We start from the raw sequence: 16,721 nt of genomic DNA, 5'->3' as shown, positions 1-16,721 counted from the left end.
GAAATCGAGCCAAAAAACGAGATTATCTGTTGAACCCATCTATTGGGGGTAAAAACGTATGGTGTATTCCCAGCATTAGTCCCTGAGGTCAGCCACGGTAGCAGTAGACTTGAGTCCGTCCTCAGAGGTGGTGGATGGGGCGGTAGTGCTGGAAACTAGTGCTAGAGCGCTGCACAGGGCAAAGGAGTTACGCTGATGGCTGATGCACACAACACAAGTGGGCAATGGTGAGACAATGATTGTAAGTCAGGGTGATATAATCAAGGATTTATAATGCATTGCGTTTTATCAAGTGTAGTAAACTAAATATCCAGGTCCCGGCCAAGCACCATAATAAGTATATAGTATATATCCCTGGATATTGAGCACTGTGCATTTTGAGTTAGCTTAGACGGTGTCTGTGTTTGCTTGCTGAAGCATTGAATAGAACAAATGAATCTAGATTATAGACTAAATTAAGATCCAGCACTGTAGCGTTCTTTATGTGCTTGAGTATAACCATTTCTGATATAGTAAATGTCTGATATAGAAAACTATTTTGAAGTTTACTATAAAGGGGTCTACTGTAATTATAATTCAAATTAAAGGGAACTATTACATAGATCCGCTTACAACAAACTTGACAAATGATCTGCCCATCTTGGCTATGCTGGATTTGTCATCCTATCCAAGAACATTTTCTGCATCACTCAACAAATAGGCCTGTTATGGTGGCCATACATGGTACAAGTTTTTCATACAATCTTACCATTTCTAGCCTACTTAAATTATTCTTTCAGTATATTCACTTAATTTACCCTTATACTACATAGAAATGGTAAAATTGTATGAAAAAATTGTACCATGTATGGCCACCATTAGCATGATGGTAAGATTTTAGGAATTACTCCAAACTCTTCTAAATTTGAGCTCCGACTCACTACAAAAAAAAAAGCAACATCAACAATACCAATGCATGCAACACAGGAAGAAAATCCTACTCTACAGCAATAGCAGTGTTATGCTATCCACTTCCCATCTGCCACAATTGAGGTTTACATAGACTTTTCCCAGACTATAGAAAAACAAATACACCTTGAAAAATGTCATATAGCACAAAATGAATAACTCATTTTAGGTTAAACTTGAGAGGTTACGTTGTTACACCACAACCCGTTGTATCAAAAATAAATGATTACATGACTGCAGGAAAGAGGTCACAATGGCTGAATGTGTGACCAGGCCAATGTTCCTGCTGTGGCTTTCCCACCCTCAGCCAAGACATTTTAAAGAATTAGCAACATATGTCATTTTTAACTGTACTAATAGAAGAACAAATATCACTGGAAATGGATAAAATCATGCCTGTTACAAAATGTTGTTTCACATAAACTTTAAACGGCACTACAGAGAAAAATTGTAAAATGTAAAATATGTGGAAACAGAGACAAATAAGAAGTACATTACTTCCAGAGTACAACGAGCGATAAATTACTTTTCTCCTATATTGCTATCACTTACAGTAGGTAGTAGAAATCGGACAGAAGCGACAGGTTTTGGACTAGTCCATCTCTTCATAGTGGATTTTCAGCAAGGCTTTCATTCTTTATAATGATATTCCCTAAAAATGATTTAAACAATGGTGCTGGCCAGCTTCCCTACTTGCTACTGTTTTTTGGCAGTTGGACGGAGCAACTGCCATTCACTAAGTGCTTCTGAAAATAAATAAATCCCTGAGAATCCCCCCCATGAAGAGATGGACTAGTCCAAAACCTGTCACTTCTGTCAGATTTCTACTACCTACTGTAAGTGACAGCAACATAGGAGAAAAGTAATTTATGGCTTATTTTACTCTGGAAAAACGTACTTCTTATTTGTTTATTTTTGCACATATTTTACATTTTACAAGTTTGCGCCATAGTGCCCCTTTAAGCAACAATAGTTGACTTCTGCTATAAAAAAAATAGAGTATTATCTTGGGTGATACTCTGACCAGTAGTTACAGTTGGTGCCAAGAGAGTGCATACATGGCGCCGGTCACCATGGGCACCGAGAGATGGTGGGAGCGCAGAGGAAGGAGCATGCCTGCTGGAAAGATGAGTGTCAGAGTGCTCTGAATGGGACCCCAGGAAGAGCAGCATTAGCAGGGGGGACACCTGGGGGAGTGGCAGTAATTGATTTGTAATAGATTTCATGCCGAAATCTATTTAAAAAAATCTATGTGCAGTGTGTGGCAATGATAGATCCCTCTCTGATTATACATCGATCAGAGAGGGATCTATTTCTTGTGCATGTCAGGAGAAACTCTGTCAAATGTATGGCAGACTTATCCAAATCCTTATATACTGTCTACAAATTGTCTCAGTTTGGAGACAGGCTATCTGGCTGTCAGAAATAATCAACCCGGGTTCAAGTCTAAAGCTAAACCCTAACATCGCATCTGAAAAACCAACATGGATTGGAAATGGCTAGCTATGCTTTCATTTTAGTTTACACAACAAAACCATCCAAGTATGAGTCTCCCAGGTATTCAATAGTACTTTGTCCTAAATGTCACTCAGATTCCTTTGTGAAAATGATCAGCCTACAGCCCTCATCCTGTTAGTGTCAACAGACTCAATACACAGTTTTGTCACCAGGATAAATGGTAAACACACCCACAGTAATAAAACACTCAGTGCATTAACAGTGATAATTGTTTGCAAGATCTAAAAGCCCATTTGAATTAACATAATAATATACTGTATCCAAGCTGTAGTCAGAGGATATATCCCCAAGTGCATTTGTCAGGTATATTTCTAAAAACTTTCCAATATTTAAGAAGCTATATGGGATGAGGCCTACATTGTGCCATACCCTGATTGTGCCTAGTGGGCGGTCCTTTCAAACAATACATAAACTTTCACTTGCATGTAGCAGTTAGTTCTATTTAATGGAGTACTGTAAGATGTAAAAAAAAATGAGTTCAACTTACCTGGGGCTTCTACTGGCCCGCCACAGATGCGTACTGCGCCTGCGCAGGGAGCTCCAGGCGATGTCAGCGGGAGCGAGGCGCAGTTTTTTGTAACACAAAAACTGGAAGTGAGACGCAGCGGGGAACGGAGGATCGTTTGGGCCTGGTGCGGGCAAAGGACGTGTGCAGGGGGCCAGTAGAAGCCCAGGAAAGTTAAACTAATTTTTTTTACAGCTTACAGTACTCCTTTAAATACATTTTCCATAATTCCTTTTTTACTCTGCAATCCTGGAACGCCCCTCGGGTGTGGCTTAATATAACAACTGACTAACAGCACATAATATTGTAGTGTTAATGGTAGTTTGTGAAGAACTCCTCTTCTCAGCAGTTTCTAGGACTTTCTGACTGTGGCTCCCAGTTAAAAGGGTATTTTGTGACTTATTCACTATAAAGGGTTAAAAAGTAAAAAACACTCACTCCATGAAAAATAGACATTCATTAAATTAAGGAAGCATTTTGAAACTTCTATAAAAATACAAATATTTAATCTTCTGGACTCGTCTAATATCTTCTGCATACAAACTTTTTCATGTTTTTTTAATTTCTCCATTTGGATTTTCATTTCTCCATTTGTATATTTCTTACTTCTTTTGTTTTCACCTCTGTTCTTCTTTTAGTTTTTTTTAGTTTGTTTTTTTACTTGCAAGCAGCACGCTGCCTCACCTTCCATCCTTGCCACCTCCTACTGTAACATAGATTAGGAGCTTTGTCATCACATTTCAGTCTCTGACCCAGGCTTCAAATTGGTCCACTTGTGTGGACTAATAGGAGTCATCAGCAAAAAAAATAAATGTGTCAAGAGTATCGATGACTGTTTATACACAAATAAACTCTGTCAGATTAAAAATTGTTCCAAAAACTGAATAAAGCTAGTTTGAAACATTTAGTCCTCTCTTGGATTACACTCCATGAGAGGGGTTCAGTTGTCTAGCACAGCACTGTGACCAAGTGGATGTGTGTGGGAGACACAAAGAATCCTTTGATGGTTTGTTAGTAAACAAGTGCCTGTATATAGCAAGCTGGGCACTTCCTGAAGGTAGGAGGGTGGAGGGAAACCAATCATCAAGACCTTGCTGTGCAGCAACAGGAGTCTGCATTGCTAATGTAAAGGGAATTGCATTGCACAACTAGCTGTGTGTGTTGTGGGGAGATAAAGCAGAAAGGGCTGCCTCCTGAATACACTGCACAGGAGATACTAGATCCAAATAACTGAAGGGACCAATGTATACTTGTATACACATTTCAGAAACCAGTGCAAGTTTGCAGGACACAGTAATTTGTAAAAAAAACAAAAAAAAACTTTCTTCTTTATTTTTAATAACCACCCCATGGTATGAATGGATTGACAGCCATAAACTTAACACGAGTATTCATGAGGCAGTGCATAATCACAATAGGGATGATTTATGAAAGCTAGAGGATAATGATAAGCTCAAAACTCAGCCAGTGTGTACTGGTGTCCTCAAAAATCATTTAAAGCAGACCTGAACTCTTGCACAGGGCAGAAGGCAAACACAGAGAAATGCACCCTGTATGTATTTAGAGAATTTAGCCTGTCTAGTTTCTCCTCATCTGTGACTAGTCACAAGTTGTAATTTGATCTCTCTTCTGTGTCAGCTTGCTGCCACGGCAGATAAGCTCATTTGAAAGCACAGGAAGTTAACAATATGTCTCCTTCCATGAAAGCAGAAAGTAGATACACTGCAGATTTATTGCAGGATTTGTATCAGCTGTAACAACAACAAGGAAACATTTGTAAAGCGCTTTTCTCCTGTAGGACCCAAAGCACATAAGCTTGTCTCAGATCGATACATAGCGATGTATACAGAGAGAAAAGCTATGTGATCATAAATGCTAAACTAAACAGGTGGCTTTTCAGTTTTGATTTAGATGTGTCCAGGGTCTTGATTAAGTTTGGCAAGGCATTCCACAGGGTAGGGGCAGCATGACAGAAAGCTCTGTCTCTAAAGGTTTTTAGTTGAACTCTGGGGGTGGTCAGATTATTGAATCCTTTTGATCTGAGGTTGTCGGAGGTGTGATGCAGTTGCAACAAATCCTTCAGGTATCCAGGGCCTAGGTTGAGTAGGGATTTGAATGTTAGCATTCTAATTTTGACAATTCTCCATTTTATGGGTAGCCAGTGTAGTGAGAAAAGGATTGGTGTTACATGGCAATGTCGGGGTTGGCTTGTTAACAGTCTTGTGGCAGTATTCTGTACTAGCTGCAGGCGGTGTAGGTCTTTACTTGGAAGAGCCTACATAGAGGCCATTGCAATAGTCCAGCTGTGATGTGATGAAGGCATGAACTAGGGTTGGAAGATCCTCTGAAGGAATGAGGTGCTTAATTTTTGCAATATTCCTTAAGTGAAAGAAGGAATGTTTCACCACAGCTGAGATTTGATTCCTGAAGTTTCATTCCCCATCAATCAGTAAACCCAAGCTGCGCACAGTGTTGGAGCTAGTAAGGTCTGATGTTTTTCTCTAAAAAGGTTATTATGCTGTTGTGTATGTTTTAGAGCAGAAAGGAAGCTCTGAGTTCAGGTCTGCTTTAAAAATCCAGACCGCTGGATCTACAAGAAGAAGCTGCAGGATAACCTTGGTGAAGATATTTCTTCCAAAGTTAAGATAAGGCTGAAGCTCAAAGGTCTTTTGTTTTGTTTTTTTCCCCCCTTTTCTACGGATTAGAAACCACCAGCTGCTGTTTACATGGCCACAGGCAAAAGTTCCCAAACTCATTTCAGTCAACACTGAAACAGTCACTGCTCGAGGCCATAAAGCAAGTGATTTTAGACAAACACTGCAGACAGAATGTGAAAAGCAAGAGGCCAAATCATTGCCTAGCTTTATGGTCCAAGAAAGCTTTCTCCACCCCGAGAAAGCAAGAGTCTGGAGGTTTATGCACACTGTCACTGTCCATAGTCTGGAGTCCTCAGGATAACAGGATATCCAGTATACAGAGCTAGGTTTACCAGTATCGTGCTGCTTCATTGCAGTACTGAGGTGCTGTAGTAACTGAAGAACCAAAATTTCTGTGGGTGAATGGAGGTTTTCCAGAATGAGTGATGGCCTTCTACCATAATAAAGTCAACCGCAGAAAAGCACTTCAGTATACCAGTGTTCATAGCCCTATGCACAGCAAATCCTGGGGCTGGAAAACTGCAAACATATAATTGAGCCTCAAAAACAAATCAGCAGGACAGCCAGGCAATCTGCACCGTTTAAAAGGAAAACATAAATATGTCAGTCTGCATATCCCTCTCACCTCAGGTTCCCTCTAAGTGACTAATTCATTAGAAGAGGAGCCAGTATCCAAATGGGAACACTTCCAGAGCACACAGTGCCTGAGGTAGGAAATTCCTAGGGATCTTGATGTTACTTCCGCCTAGGAAAGTATGAATCACATACCCCTACTGATGAAACTATACAGGGCTAGGTGGAGACTTCCTATGAAGGAGCACCAGCTCAAGACTTTTGTCATTGTGAGAGCAAGAAATGAAAATCAAACAGAGGCTCTTAACCTTCTGCATGCTACTCAGTACCACCAAGAGATGGGTAGGGTTCCACTTTAAAGCATTCTTTCAGGTTCCTAGCCACATCTTTTTCTATGGTCTCTTGTGAGATGCAAGGGGGAAAAATGCAAGAAAGTCAATTTTTCAAAAGCATCTGCATATAATCAATCATCAAGATATATTCCTGTTCAGTTTTCAGTTCAAAAAAAGGCATCTGAGCACCTGGATCCCATAAGGGAGGTTTGTAATGGTTGAACTCGATGGACGTATTTCTTTTTTCAACCCAAATAACTATGTAACTATGTAATAGAGTGTGCCATTGTGGGGCGGGGTTAGGGCTAGCATCATTATTTACCTACGGGGGCTGCTCCTCTGGCTCCCTATTCATATGGGATATGCCATCTTCCCCAGAATTTTTTAAATTTCCCAGTGAAGTTCCCGGTGAAGTTGTGCAAATGCGGCAATGCATGCCAGGAGGTGTAGTCTGTGTATGCGAGTACAGAAAAGTACTGGCCACCATGGACTACATCTCCTGGTATGTATTGCAGCAGGGGCAGGCAGGCAGCGTCTCCGGTAACTTTAAAAATGCAGGGACAGAGGAGCAGCAACCCATAGGCAAGTAACGATGCTCACCCCAGCCCCCACCCAACGGCAAACTCCATTATGAATCTCCCTTATGGGAAGGTCCCTTTTATGTATTTTTAGTCCCAGGTGCTCAGTTGCCTTTAAAGAATTTGAAAATTGAACAGGAAAATATCTCAATGATTGATTATATGCAGGTGCTTTTCAAAAATGCACAGACTTACTTTTTCCCCCTTGCTTCTGTCCCTATAGCTTATAACACAAGTAACACCATGAAGTTTCAGGGACAGAGTAAAAACTGAAATGCTGCTAGAATTATTTCCGCTGAGGTGCCACGTTTCCGAATCAGACGTGGCAACCATGCAGTTGCAAAGCCAAATCGCTATAGCTGCGACATGCGCGGTTATAGGGATTTGGATGCAAGCTGCAGTAAACTGCAGCATGCCGTCCAAACCTTCTCAGCCCCTGCAAAGTTAAGCAAGGGCTAAACTATTAGATGTCATAAAAGATTAATATCTTAATGATGTCATCATTTTACCACCTAGTAGAGATGTTACTGTATATTCATTTTGCCTTTGCAGTTTCTCTTCCACCCCTGGGCAGAACTGGAACTTGTCAAGGGACTCAACAGAATCTGAAGGTGAATCAGCTGATCAATGAATCACTTGTCCTAATGATGATCATCAGCTTTTCAAATGTAATTAGCCTCTCTGTCTAGGTGCCCACCAATGATACCATGTTTTGGTCCATTCTTATCCAATCTATGTAGTAGAAGGGTAAACTAAATGAATATGCTCTTGATGGTTATTTTCTGTATTCCCTCATTTGACATAGAAATGGTAAGATTGTATGATTAGTGGTCACCTTTAGTTGAGAGCTTTGCACTGCTGGATGTAAAGCTGATGCAGCCTTGCTCTGGCACGGCTCCTGCCTGTGGTAACACAAGGTCTCAGCTGCTCAACTAAATAAACATCTTTTCCCATTGAATGTTTGATCTATAAAATGAGATGCAAATAATTCCAAGTAGCTAGAATTTTGTTTGCTAATCATTTGCATCTCATTAACAATCCCTATCAATCGCCAACCAAGAGAGCCTTGATTTTTAATTAGTCCGTTGGATTTAACAAGTTGGCATGCCAAACTTAAATACACAGCGGGCCAAAATTGAAAACTTGGGCCAAGTACTGGGCCAATCTCGATGTCTAGTGGCCCCCCTCCCTCCCCTATACAGTTCCCTGGTGTCTAGTGGTTCTTCCTCCCCTATACAGTTCTTACAGTTATCTGGTGTCTAGTGGACCCTCTGTTTTCACCATGTGGCTTTATAATTTCAGCTCTTAGCCATATAGGCTTAGCACTCAGATGCTCGCAGGCCAAAAAGTGGGGAAACTTCTTGGTGGTCAAATTTTATGGCACTGCAGTCCACATGGTCCAGGGTTTGAAATATATAGTCTAAAGCCTTGTTCACATAGCCTGTTATTTTGGCTGAGAATCTAGCATGTATAGCTACCCCATGAGGTCATTAAACAATCTGCCAAAGTATTGCTAAATGAAGAGCAAGTGCATCATGTGCTATAGTTCCCTGCACAGCCGAACACTGTTTGCCCGGTCACCACTCGTCATCCCCTCTACCCACCCCATAAAACAGCACATACGGCTTGGTCATAGCCAAACAATGAATCTGTGCAGCACTGCTTACCTAAACCGTCGCCTCAACAATCGATCAATGATGGTTAAAGAGAACATTAACTGTGTAGACGTTTGAGGCTGTAATAACCTACTTGAAGACTTTTCTATATCTCTTGCTGTGGTAACAAATGTAAGTTTGCAAAGAAAGTTATGTTTGGCAGAGTCTGTTGTACTTTAGGTGATTTATCAAAGGATCTGTTAGTCAAGTGATTTATCTCTCCGACTAATTAATAGGCATTAGTCACATATATGACTAAATACAAATGACTAAAAACTAAATCTGAACACTAGTCAGCCATTTGCTGCAGATATTATTTTAGAGGTCAAAAAGAAAACCTAGGCAAACTTATAGTCCAGGGACATTTTGTGGAGTTCTCCTTTAAAACAATTCAGCACAGCCCCTAATTCACCAACCTGAAAACCTTTGCGAACAGACCTGATAGTCATGGTGATGGTTACGTCTAGAAGAATTCATAGAGAAGCACGTGACTTATTTGATCAGTTAATAGATTTGCTGTGATCACATGCTGTTTTAGCACATGATCATGACTAGCAAATCAGAGACTTGCATATCTATCATCTGATCAAACTGATCACATGCTTCTCCAGGAGTTCTCTAGACATGACCATCACTAGATCTGTGATAAATATCACTTGATCATCTTTTGCAATTGCTTCTAGTGACAGCTTATCCCCGATGCACTAAAGAGCTGTTTGGCTCTCTCCTCTTTCTTGTGCCTTTGCACGTAACCCAGACCATAGCAATCCCTATAATTCCCTAGCACACAGGAGGTGTAGGGCCTAATACACACGGCACACTCGTTGCCAACACTTCAGGCAATCGTTCAAATGGGAATGCCAAATCAGTGTACACTGATTCGCAATAGGTGTCAGAGCTTTTGTTCCCATGGTTTCCTGATCCTGTCACAGTGCATTGCAGCCTGCATAAACACACAGCACAGCATGTGCACAATCAATCAATATTTACCAGCTACAACTAAATGACTGTTTATTGCTTCTTTCTGTTCGGAAGAAGAAACCACTTCCGATTCTCCAACAACCCATTCACTTGATTGTGACTATCTGCTTAAGTGTCATAGGCCTACACACTTTAGATTTTCTTCAACAGATATCCAACATGATGGATCACTAGCCATGAGTAGTGATTTGGGGGAAATTATAGAAGCTCTTGCAGAGTGACGCCTCCCCATCCATAGAGCAGCACAGGATGCTCAGCTAACACTGTGTTTGTATAGCAATCATTGTGTGATTGTTTTAGCAATCATAATTCAAAGGTAGACTATGGTCTGCATTGTCTGTGTAATCACATCCCCATAGTTCTGCAATGCTGCAGATCAAAACCACATAAACACTTTGAAGAGCTCATGAAGAGCACTTGTTAGAAAAACAAGCTTCTTCATTGTATGTGCAGCCTAAATATTTAAATTAACAGGAGCTCAAATAATGGATCCAAGCACACAGCAGACGTTGAACAGAAACACGTGAAGCTGTAAAGAATGGAGCTGCAAATGCTGGCTTGATTTTAAAGATGCAGGCTCTTCGGCTGTCATCACTATAGGTCACTCATCTAAAGCAGGGTTGCAAAAAATAAATATCAAATTCCAGTTTGACAAGAACCAAAACTGCAGCAATGGAACTGGAAATGTACTCAAGCTGTTAAGATTTTGGAGCTGCCAACCAATTAACCTGCAGTTGGTTAAATTGGCCAGCAATACCCAAACCTCAGTAGCCTGGGCAAATGTCTGGTTCCATCCCAGTAAAGTCCTAGCTCTTGTTGAAATGGAATTTTGTATATTCAGCAAATGACTGAGACAGGGTTTACATTTCCGCAGCTAACGACCGCAGTTTTCCATGGATGTTTTTTGTTTTTAAATGTGTATGCTAGCTGTGGGCAATAGGGATCACATGTGGAGTGCAATATGCTGCATGCAGCAAGTTCTCAATCTCACATGGGCACCACATTAGATATGAACAGGCCCATTGATTAACATGGACTGTCACATCTGGTGCAATTCTGTATGCAAAGAAACCGCATGTGATCCCTCAAAGTGTGATCCCTGCCAGAATAGTGACTGATCCAGAGGAAATCTATAGACCAGGCATTCCAGCACTGCACTGGGACAATGCTTATTCCAAGTCATTAACCTATAGAGTAGTGTAGCAGGGAGAACTGTGCAGTCTGCACATTAAACATAAACCTGCTCTAGTAGGAACATGGAGACTGCAATTGATAATCCTGGTTTTCAAAACAAAAGTAACCTCAATGTGTATAATTTGTGAGTCATACAACTGGAACAAGCATGCAGCTCAAGAGATCAAAAAGAATTCAGCATACGTATTGCCTGCGTATTCTTACAAGGAATCAGATGGGATGGAAACATGGCTACTACCAGTGTTAAAATAATGTGTTGTATTCATTAATATACATGTGGTGTTTATATGTAGAATCAGCCATTTCTTGTCTTGGCTACCTTTGTTAAACATAAAAAGGTACATCAGTCGAAATATACCTACGCTGAATTCACTGGTTTCATGCTTATTTCAGAACAATGACTTCAGGCCCAAAATATCACCATTCAAACCAAGTAGCATTATTTAAAATAACTTCAATTGTTTTTTCCTTTTCTTCATCCATACAGGAAGCATGGCCGCTGTGAACAGCGAACACAGCCTTTCCCTGACACAGCACCAGAAAAGTGAATAGGACAAGTGTAACGTGCTGCGTAACTAAACTGGAGAAAGTTCTGCTGGTGCTATATGCTGGCAGAAGCAATTCTGAACATAAAGTGATTAGACATTATTATCAAGACCAGTGCAAGGATGGCTGAAAGAAACTGCTGCCAAAGTGTAAGTGGGCTAGTTAGTACACACCATGCAATTTTAACTGATCCTGCTACCGATCGAGAACATATTCAGATCTGGAGAAAAAATATATAAGCCTACTGTTTTATAAGGCTGATCTCTCACCTGTTCAGAAGCAGATCAGACATGCTGAGAATTTTATATCAAAATACTGGCTATTGTTCTGTGTGTATGTCCTTTCCATTCATTTTCAATCCATATCCAGTCAGAAATCTTATTGGAATTGAATTTGTCTTTATACTAGTTTTCTTCTATATCTCTATCAATGTTAGACCTGAATATCGATGATCTGAAGTGAAATATACATGGCATGTACCAGGCAGTTGCTCAGAGCTAGTTTTCTTCTATATCTGATCAATGTTAGACCTGAATATCGATGATCTGAAGTGAAATATACATGGGATGTACCAGGCAGTTGCCAGTGGCGTAGCTAAGGAGCTGTGGGCCCCGATGCAAGTTTTACAGTGGGGCCCCCCAAGCACTCTATACATAACAATTGATACGGCGCACCAAAACCTGCCAATGGCAACTACAGTGTCAGAGATGCAAGAAGGGGATGGGGAGCAGTGTGTTAATGATTACTACTATATAAAGTATCTATAGAAGTGATTATTACCAGCACAGGACCAATAGAGAGCTAATACTGTAGTTGACAGAGGGCCCTTCGGGGCCCCACTGGCCCAAGGGCCCTGATGCGGTCGCTACCTCTGCACCCCCTATTGCTACGCCCCTGGCAGTTGCTCAGAATGATTACTCAGAATACTTGGTCTGGACAACTATCACACTCTTGCACCACTTTTCTTACAACTTTCCTTTCACTGCTTTTAATAAATCTTTGCCTCTGTTGCCAAGGTAATATGTACTAGGACAGAAGTGAAGTACCAGCATTTATCCCCTCTGCATTGTAAGCAAGGAAATAAGAGTCTGCAGAATAGCTCACAGTTCATGAATAGACTTTAGCTGCCTTCAAACAGAATGTTAAACAAGAAGAGAGCAACACTCACCAGGAAACGTTTTCCAGCCAAGCTGAGCATACAATCCACGTTACTGGAGGATATAATCCAGCCTGCAGCAGTGTCTCAGTATCGGAACTGTGGTGTATCCAGTGTGATTGCTCAGAGCTGATGATTTGAATGGATCCACCAGAGATGAGAGGAATGTCCTATGACACAGTGTTGAAGCAGAGCCGTGTAAACAGCTCAGTCAGTACAATCCCTTTAGCTGCCGCCTCATTAGTCAGGACTCAGGAGTGGAGTGTGGATGTGCAGGGGCATGTTTGAGAAATGTGTGGGGTGGAGACATATGGTGCATGGGATGCTGCTGCGTACAGAGAAATGGGACTCTGTTTATCAGCTATTCTCCTCCTCCACAGCACAACGTGTCACAAGAAAAGTGTAAACTAGTGACCCAAACAAGCATCAAATGTCACATCAAGAAGTCTGCCTGCCTGCCTGACAGACTCTGACCTCACTTCCCTATTCCAGTGAATTTTGTCTTCTTGTGACTTTACAGATCTGAGCAAATGAGGAATCTTGGGGGTATTGTTGTGCAAAGTGTAGTTTTCTTTACACAGGATTGCTTGTTTTTTCATTTACATTTGAAAAGTCTTGGCAGAGGAATTCAAGTTGTCTTCATTTCAAAGGAGTTTGCTTCATTTCAAGGATTTACTGGAAATACTCAGCTTCTGTGGGTATGTGTGTACAGTACATAAGCATTGATGCTGCATCTAATGTGTTCTGTAATCCAGTCTACACAGGGATGTCATACTCAAATAGATAGAGGCAGGGCCGGATTTGTACTTTCCTGTGCCCTAGGCCTGCTGTCACCAAGCGCCCCACCACCATTACCACCACCAAAAAACATTCTGTCCAACACTCTGACTAGCGATCACTGGTTTGAATGGGCTCATTTCAGTTGTGCTGCTCTGCCCCCCATTCAACAAATAATTCCTGTAATTTGCACTCCTGCCCGAATGTGCACAGCAGCCAGTAGTATTCTGAGCATGCATACTTGAGAAATGACACTGATGTATGACGGGTACTTGTCAAGAATGCATAACACTGTACCAGCCTCGGTTGCTGTGCACATCTGGGCAGGAGCGAGATATTATGCTGGATACACACACCACGTGTTTCCGCATTCGTTGCGTCCGTTGATACGCATCAATTCGATTATTTCCGACATGTCCGATTCACGTTTCGATGGATTGTTAGGTCGATTTGCCATACTTTACATGGCAATCGACCTAAAAATCATCGAAATGCGTTCGGAAATGCTCGGAAATAATCGAATCGACACGTATCGACGGACATATTCGACGTGGAAACGCATGGTGTGTATTCAGCATTACAGGGAGCGTGAGTGGCCAGAGCATGCGCTGCTTCTTTGTCCTCTGTGCGACTGGCTGCAGTCGGAGCCACAAACAGGTGGCAGGGCAGTGCAATGGAGAGAAGCCCATCCAAAACACAGAACAGGTAAGTAGCAAACATCCTGTCAGGACCCACTTTGGATGTACGGTTGTAATTAGAGTGGACCTGAACTCAAAACTACCTCTCTGCTCTAAAAGATATGCAACAACATAACCTTTAAAGAAAAACATTTCTTTGTTACAGCTGATATAAATCCTGCAATAAATCTGCAGTGTGTCTACTTCCTGCTTTCATGGAAGCAGACATATCGTTAACATCCTGTGCTTTCAAATGAGCTTAGATGTTGTGGCAGTCAGGTGACACAGTGTAGAGATCAAATTACAACTTGTGATTAGACACAGATGAGGGGGAATTAGACAGGCTCTCTAAATACATACAGGGTACATTTCTCTGTTTTCCTTCTGTCCTGTGCAAGAGTTCAGCTCCACTTTAAAGCATCTGAATGACATTTATTTATATTTGCTGAAAAATCTATGTATCTCTTTTGAATGCTGAATGTACATATGGTGGTGTGCTCTAACATATTTACAGTATACAAGAACAAAGTCTGAAGAAGGATTATTAGCAGAAAGATTACTCTTTTTCTTTTAAGCCAATAAATGGTATCATCCTGATTCAAAACATTCTGCTTTCGCTGATGGCTAAGATGGAACAATGCTCTACTGCTACAGGAAAGTATAAGGATGCCAAACCATACACACTAGCATAGAGGTAGTAACAGCTCAGGTGACAGTGTAGCAATGAAAGGAAAGAAAACAACATTTTTATTCCTGCAGTTCTCATAGATGGTAGGAGCTGAAGGACAGAAAATGAGTCGAGAAAGGTTAACTGAGACCACTGCTGGCTAGGAAGAAAAAAACAAAAGAGAAACAGTCACAAGTTAAGAAACTAGCAGAGCTCACTGAAGTTTGTGAATTCCTGCATTTAAAGTCAGCGGAACTTACCGTAGTTCTATCTGCTTTGTAATGTAAATCCCTTTTATTTCTCACATCCACTTGTATGTCCGTCACCAGGAAGGGATCATCAGGTGGCAGTTATGATTGATTCTGATTGTTATAACACATCAAGAAGTGTGAGAGAGAGAAGCAGGGATTGGGGAACTCTGGAATTCAGCTATTAGTGCAGCTATTAGTGCAGAGCAGGGCGCTGGCTGGCTGCACTGCGGGACCAGAAGAGATGATTTAGTTTGACATATAACCTCTTCTCTCTCCAAGTCCTGCCACCCTTCTGATCTTATCTGATTTTATCGCCCTAGGCCATGGCCTCTGTGGCCTTCCGAGAAATCCGGCCCTGGATAGAGGGCTTCAGTCATTTTCCCCCACCCACCAATTGGAGTGAACGCACAGCACCTGACAATTTGCACTGTATGCTATAGCCACAATGGGACAAAAAAAACACCCTCAGTATAGGTAGGTAGGTAGCCCCCAGTATAGGTAGACAGACATAGGTACCCCCATTATAGGTAGCAAGGCATAGGTGCACCCAGTATAGGTTAGCTAGGTTGATGCCCCAGTAGGTAGCCAGCCTGGCCCCCCTCATTCCCTGGCCACTGCTCCTTAACTACATGGAGTCGGCGACCCTTCCTGCACCGAAGTCCGCTCCCCTGATCCTCTTGGCTACATGGCCGGTGACGTGGCATGCAGCATAGGCATCAGTGGTGACGCGAAGACAGAAGAGCGGCTCCCCCAGTAACGTCGCGTATACAGGAAGTAAGTACTGTATCTGCACCTACTAGGTCAGAGCCGCTCTGCTTCACCACTGATTCCTGTGCTACATGCCGCGCCACCGTGCATATAGCGAAGTGGATCAGGGGAGCGGACTTCGATGCAAGATGGGCTGACGACTCCATGAGGTAAAGAATTGGTGGCTGAGGAGGAAGAGAACCCTTCGTTCTTAGACATCGAGAGGACAGAGCAAGGGAATGATATCACTCATACGAGGAGGGAGGTCAGAGGGCAGAGCAAGCCATATCAAGACGAGATCATGAGCGGGAGGGGCGAAGCCGGGAGCGTGGCTGCGGGCCAAAATCAGTGTTAATTGTAAAAGCAATGGTAGGCCAAGCTTTATGGCACTGCGGGCCAGAGTTTGACACACTCACTCACATTCACTAAGCCATTCTCTGAGCAAAGCAATATTCCCTAGTGGATTATCAACTCTTTCTTCAAAAGTAACAAGTCCAGCATACATACTGTATTACATTTTTATTAATTTGAAAAGAGAATTAGGACTGATGATCTTTAAATTGTGAGTCTCATCAGGGCCGGTTTAAGCAACAATGGGGCCCTAGGGCAAAATAAACCTGGGGGGCCCCCCCAACATATACACCGGAACAAAAATCGGCATTAGGTGACCTTTTTTGCAGCTGATATAGTCAGGGTGTGAAGTCCCAATCGGTCAGAGCTCCACATTCTGGCTATCCCAGCCTGCATGGGGGACAAGGGGTTAAAAAGTTTCAGGAAGGGGGACCCCACATAATTTTTTATTTTTTTTTAATTCCCACACTCTAAACATAAAAAAAAATTGGTAAAATAGGAAAAAATGCCAGGGATCTTCATACAGCCATATTGCGGCTGTATAGCGATCCCTGGCCAAAGCGCTGCGGCTGTGTATAGACCCCCCTGGAAACCCCGTCAGGAAATTT

The 16,721-nt window shown here is 41.9% G+C and overlaps 1 protein-coding gene across 2 annotated transcripts in view; it reads right to left on the bottom strand.

The window, feature by feature from the left end:
- Positions 1–13,053, bottom strand: part of DENND2C (DENN domain containing 2C) — a 60,096-nt gene extending 47,043 nt beyond the window's left edge. The window contains exon 1 of one of the 2 annotated variants that reach the window (XM_068269694.1): positions 12,656–13,053. The gene's annotated coding sequence lies outside the window, so the exon portion shown is untranslated. The remainder of the gene's footprint in view (positions 1–12,655) is intronic. The other variant, XM_068269693.1, reaches the window with a different exon arrangement.
- Positions 13,054–16,721: the final 3,668 nt, after the last annotated feature.

Source organism: Hyperolius riggenbachi, chromosome 2 (assembly GCF_040937935.1).
Source record: "Hyperolius riggenbachi isolate aHypRig1 chromosome 2, aHypRig1.pri, whole genome shotgun sequence".
Lineage (NCBI taxonomy): Eukaryota > Metazoa > Chordata > Amphibia > Anura > Hyperoliidae > Hyperolius > Hyperolius riggenbachi.
The sequence above is the reverse complement of the archived record's forward strand: the minus strand, read 5'-3'. Positions and strand labels throughout refer to the sequence as shown.